We start from the raw sequence: 6,377 nt of genomic DNA, 5'->3' as shown, positions 1-6,377 counted from the left end.
TGAACACAGAGAGACAACAGGGTGATGTCTTCAAACTTCCAAGGTAAATTGTTTTCAACCTAGAATTGTAGAGTCAAACCATCAATGGCATGAGAGGGTAGGCTATAGAACTGTCAGATGCTCCAGTTCTCAGAGGATTTATTTCCTACTGCTATGTCAGGAATTACCATAGAAAGTGAGGAGATAATCCAAAACAATACATGTAGAAGAACATCTCAACATAAGCCCTCTTCATTATTAGAAAAGAACATTTTATTCAGCTCTTCCTGTACTTTTTGCCTACAGGCTGACTTTTTGTCTTAAAATGCTAACTGGTGAAATTCCAGAGCCTGGCCAAGATGGTGAAACTCCGACTCTACTACAAATATAAAAAAATCAGCCATGCGTGGTGGCAGGCACCTGTAATCCCAGCTACTCAGGAGGCTGAGGCAGGAGAATTGCTTGAACCTGGGAGGTGGAGGTTGCAGTGAGCTGAGATCATGCCACTGCACTCCAGCCTGGGCAACAGAGCAAGACTCTGTCTCAAAAAAGAAAAAAAAAACAGCCAAGATGGAGTCACTTTTGCCTCCACACCAACTGTCCATGGAAACGAGCGGGTTTTGTTTTCCAGAAGGAGTGGATGTTCTTTATAACAGCGGATGAGATTTTAAAACAAAAACAAAGAGCAGGCTGGAAGGAAGAGAAGGAGACATTTGGAGAAGCGTTTCTACGGGTGAGAGGTCCTTGTCCTCCCCTCTCCCACCACAGGGGGCAGGAGACACCCACAAGACTCCCATGAAGTGAAGGCCTTCAGGAGGACCCTCTCAGAGTTTAGCTATGATTTCAGAAGCAGGTAAAGGGGGCCGGGCGCGGTGGCTCACACCTGTAATCCCAGCACTTTGGGAGGCCGAGGCGGGCGGATCACCTGAGATCGAGAGTTCAAGACCAGCCTACCAACTAGGAGAAACCCCATCTCTACTAAAAATACAAAATTAGCTGGGTGTGTTGATGCATGTCTGTAATTCCAGCTACTCGGGAGGCTGAGGCAAGAGATCGCTTGAACCCGGGAGGTGGAGGTTGCAGTGACCCAAGATCGCGCCATTGCGCTCCAACCTGAGCAACAAGAATGAAACTCCATCTGAAAAAAAAAAAGAAATTAGGAAAAGGAGACGAATTCTGTGTTCACCCCAGCACGAAAGTGAAGGAATGTAGTTGCAATGATAGTGGTGGTTCAGTATTCCATCTATTCAAGTCAACTAAAAAAGAATATGGAATATAGAAAAATATAGAACCCAAGAAATATGGGCTGTGAGTTCAATCCCATCTGGAGAGCATGGATTTAGCAACTAGAAAGGATAGAGAACTTCTCCCTGTGGCTCCAGGAAAATTATTCTAATGATGTGCAGCCCAGACCCCACATCCAGTGTCAGAACGCTGTCCAGCAAGTAGCCCCAGGCAACACCTGGCAACCCCAGCGGACACAGATGTGAATGCTTTTCCTTCAGTAAAGTGTATTCCAAACCTAGGAAGGTGTGAAACTAAATATATAGGCGGTGAAGTAAACCTAACATGTAGTATTAATACATCTGTGCTAAATTTAAGAGCAATCTATATTTGGGATTGTAATGTGTAAGAAAATTCAGCATACTAAAGATTTGGAATTAGCCTGAGATAACAAATCAAAACATAAAATGAAGTACTTGATTTTAGATTCGTGGTTTCTTTTCCAGTTGAAAGGTATGAAATAGTTTGATGAGGTTTGTAAACAATATTGGAATGTTGACGAGACCTTGAGATTCCTTGTGAATATTAATTTGCCTTAGTTACTTAGTTTTTGATTGTTAAAATCAAATCCCTAAAATACACCAAATGTGTAAACTCAATTTAAAATGTTTCTAGGCATTTAACCGCATGGTGAATGAAACTGATTATTTAAGAGATTTTTGTGTCTTTGATTTTCATTATTATGCATTAATCAGTGAGAAAGTAAAGTTGGTGGCTCTTATTTAGCACAATTTATTAAAAGAATAATTACCGCAGGGCCCGGTGGCTCACACCTGTAATCCCAGCACTCTGGGAGGCCAAGGTGGGTGGGTCACCTGACGTGAGGAGTTGGAGACCAGCCTGGCCAAAATGGTGAAACCCCATCTCTAATAAAAATACAAAACATTAGCCAGGTATGGTGGCAGGCACCTGTAATCTCAGCTACTCTGGAGGCTGAGGCAGGAGAATCATTTGAACCCAGGAGGCAGAGGTTGCAGTGAGCCAAGGTTGTGCCATTGCACTCCAGCCTGGGTGACAAGAGTGAAACTCTGTCTCAAAAAATAATAAATACTTTTTTTGTTTGTTTTGAGACAGAGTTTCGCTCTTGTCACCCAGGCTGGAGTGCAATGGCACGATCTCGGCTCACCACAACCTCTGCCTCCCGGGTTCAAGTGATTCTTGTGCCTCAGCCTCCCAAGTAACTCGGATTACAGGTATGTGTCACCACACCTGGCTAATTTTGTGTTTTTAATAGAGATGGGGTTTCTCCATGTTGGTCATGCTGGTCTCAAACTCCTGACCTCAGGTGATCCACTGCCTTGGCCTCCCAAAGTGCTGGTATTATAGGCATGAGCCACAGCGCCTGGCGAACAATTACGTTTATAAGCTGAACTTACAAGAAGCTTAAGGAAAACTAGGTTTAAAATGTACTTTAACAAACTGACTATTAATTATTTTAAGGAAACAAAATGGTAACAGTCCATTTGGTACACAAGTACCAGCATGAACATGAAAAACTCTCCCTGACTTTAGGATCTACATGCCAAAGGGCAGTGTCCAAGGGGCCGCCTGAGAGAGCGCCCACCCGTGCCAAGACCACCTGCAGCAGAGCCACCCTGAACTCCCCTTTTGCCAGGCAAGTGGACAGGGCAGAAACAGACAGGTCCCCAGTGCCAGTCTGAGAGGCCCTGAGGCCAAGAAGGTGGGCTTCCTGCCCTGTCCAGCATGCCCCCACATCAGGAAGCTCTGTGCCCACCCCCGCCACTCCCTCTCTCTTTCTTCCCTGCTCTCTTTTTCTCCATGGTACTCGTCACCATTTGATAACGAATGTCATATATTTAGGTTGTTATCTTTCTGCACATACAGGCAGGCACCGCGACAGCAGGGACTTTGTCTCACTCAGTCCTAAATCCCCAGCATCTACAAAGGTCCCCGCGCTTGGTCTGCTCCCAATCAGTCTGTGCTGTGTGAAGGCACGGATGGCCTCTGCTCCTGCTCTGTGTCTCCCTCCCTGTCTGAACTGCCAGCTCCCTGACCCCGGGAACGACCTTATTCAACATTCAATCTCTGTGCCCAGCACCAACCCAAAAAAAAAAAAAAAACAAGAGTCTAATCCACATACAAGTGACTCCCTGTGGGAAGCCAGGCTGGCCCTTTGGAATCAAACAAACGTGAGTTTCAATGCTGGTTCTGTCACTTACCAGCCATCATGGAACCTTGGACAAGTGACTCGAGGTTTCTGTTCTTCAGTTTCTTCAGCTGGAAATGGGGATGACAATACCTGCCTCACTCTGTTCCTGTTGGAATTAAATGGGTTAATGTAAGGCAAAGTGTCTAACGCTGACCATTTTGGGTCTTTTTTGTTGTTGTTGTTGTTTTGTATAAGCAAAGTCCTCTCACTGTAGGTGCTCAATGAAAATCAATTCCTTCACTCCTTTTAACCTCCTCCAATTGCTGCAGAGAAAGCTCGGCTTCCCTCCCGCTGAGCTGGCGCTTGACTTACATTTACTGCCCTGGGGAGTGACAGGAGTCAGTAGGGGTGGGCTGGAGGGCCTGGCATCGGTGCTGGCGGATGGGAGCAGAAGAATCAGTTCCCGGTTGGGAATTTGGAGACATCAACAATTTTGGGAACTTCAAGGACAGGAAGCAGAGAAAGAGATGTGATAGAAAAGGGGAAACAGCCAGCCCCTTCTAGACAGCCCCTTCCCACTCCCAAGTCACAGAAATGAGGAACCCAGGAGAGCCAACAGGAAGGGACAAATTCCCCAAATTCCGAGGTCCCGCCCAGGCCCATCCTCCAGCCTGGTCCAGAGCTCAGTCCTGAACTCAGCTCCCAGCCCCCACAACTCCATCAGCCCCAGACCCACTAGCCACCTGTCCCAGGCCCAATTCCAACAAAGAGAAGGGGTAGGGTCCTGGAGAAAATGAGGTTCCCCAATGTTAAACGCCCGCTCTGAATGAAGGGACCCCCCAGACAAGCTTTGTGTGAGCAACATGGCTGTTTACTCACCAGGTGCGGGCGGGCTGAGTCCAAAAAGAGGGTCAGGGGAGGGCGGTGGGATAGGAGTTGGTTTTGTAGGTTGGGGGTAAGCAGCGGAAAGTTGCAGAAGTTACAGTTCAGGGTGGTTTTTGCAAGCTGGGAGGGGGTCGTAGGGTCTGGAGTCATGAGGTTGACTTCTCAGTTGAGCAAGGTCAGTTACAAAGTCCAGTTGCCTTAACAGTTGAGGCAGGAATAAGGAAAAATAGAAGAATGTCTCAGAGTTAATTAGGCACTGCAAGCGTTGGTCATTCTTCTCCTTTTTGTGGTTTTCCAGTTAACTTCAGACTTCCTAGTTCCAGGAACTCATCTGGAGGTGTATGTGCAGGTCACAGAGGTTGCCATGCAGTCCATCACACCGTCAGCCTAAAAGACCCTACGCCCAAATCACAGGAGAACTCCCCTGGCCTCTCCGCGTCTGTTTCCACTTCTCCTGGTCTCTGTCTTCCTCCGTTTATCTGCCTCGTTCCATGCTCCCGCCGTTCTCTCCTCCATAGGCTCTCTCTCTCTGCCTCCCTCTGGCTCATTCGCTCACATACTGCACAGCAGGTATGAGCTGGGGAAGAGGGAGAAGGCCAGTGAGTAAACTCATAGGAAGCAGAGGACAGGGCCAGAGAGAGGAAGGGGCCAGATCACAGGGCCTCAGGGGCGTGGAAGCCCTGAGGAGTTTTGTCTGTGAAATGGGGAATCACTGATGAGTTAAACAAGGCAACAAAGGTCTGATATACATTTTTAAAGTCACCTTCAGGCTCCTATATGAGGATGAAGCTTTAGGGGTGAGAGTGGGCAGGGGATGTTGGTGCCAAAGTCCCAGAAGAGGGGTGACGATGGTGTTTGGGACTGGAAATGGCTGTGACGACAGTGAGGAGATGTCAGATTAAAAGAAGATGTGGTGTCTCACACCTGTAATCCCAGCACTTTAGAAGGTTGAGGCGGGTGGATCATCTGAGGTTAGGAGTTCAAGACCAGCCTGGTCAACATGAAGAAATCCCGTCTCTACTAAAAATACAAAAAAAATTAGCTGGGCATGGTGGTGGGCACCTGCAATCCCAGCTACTCAGAGGCTGAGGCAGGAGAATTGCTTGAACCCAGGAGGTGGAAATTGCAGTAAGCCAAGATCATGCCACTGCACACCAGCCTGGGCAACATGAGCAAAGACTCCGTCTCAAAAAATAAATAAATAAAAGAACTTTTTGGGCCAGGTGCAGTGGCTCAGCACTTAGGGAGAGAGACAAGAGAATGGCTTGAGGCCAGCTTTGAGACCAGCCTGGGCATATAGTGAGACCTTGACTCTACAAACAATAAAAAATAAAATTGAAAAAAAAAAAACCACAAGGTAGGTAGATCTTGGAGGAAGAACCATCAATTCAGCACTGGCTGGGGAGGGCCTCTGGGCAGGGAAAGCAAGGCTTCCCGAAGAAGCTTTGGATGCGGCTGAGAAAGTGAGAGCAGTTTAGCTGAGCCAGGAAGAGGGGGCTGGAGTGGGTTAAACGCGCAGTGTAGAAAGAGGAACTAAAAAAAGCTCAGTTTGGGATAGAGCCCGTTTGAGGTCCCTGTTAGACCCTGAGGTGAGATGCAGGGAGGCAGCCGAATACACAATCTGGGCAGGGACACACACTCCACGCATTAACCCCAATGCCTTGAGCTCCATTGACCTGAAGAGATAGCCCTGCTCCTGTCCAGCTGGCCCCTGACCTCTGGTCACACTGGCCTCAGATCTGTGTCTCCTTTTCAAGTCCCTGGCCCCCAGGGCCACTGTCCCTCGGTCTCCACTGGGTGCACTGGAAAGGCAGGATGAGGTACGAGAAGCCCCATTAACGCCATGAAATCACCAGGCACAGTGGCTCATGCCTGTAATCCCAGCACTTTGGGAGGCTGAGGCAGGCAGATCACAAGGTCAGGAGCTTGAGACCAACCTGGCCAACATGGTGAAACCCTGTCTCTACGGAAAATACAAAAATTAGCTGGGTGTGGTGGTACATGCCTATAATTCCAGCTACTCAGGAGGCTGAGGCAGGAGAATTACGAACCCGGGAGGCAGAGATTGCGGTGAGCTGAGATCGCACCACTGCACTCCAGCCTGGTGACAGAGCGAGAC

Source organism: Sapajus apella, unplaced genomic scaffold, assembly GCF_009761245.1.
Source record: "Sapajus apella isolate SASKATOON/1434 unplaced genomic scaffold, GSC_monkey_1.0 scaffold12, whole genome shotgun sequence".
Classification (NCBI taxonomy): Eukaryota; Metazoa; Chordata; class Mammalia; order Primates; family Cebidae; genus Sapajus; species Sapajus apella.
The sequence above is the reverse complement of the archived record's forward strand: the minus strand, read 5'-3'. Positions refer to the sequence as shown.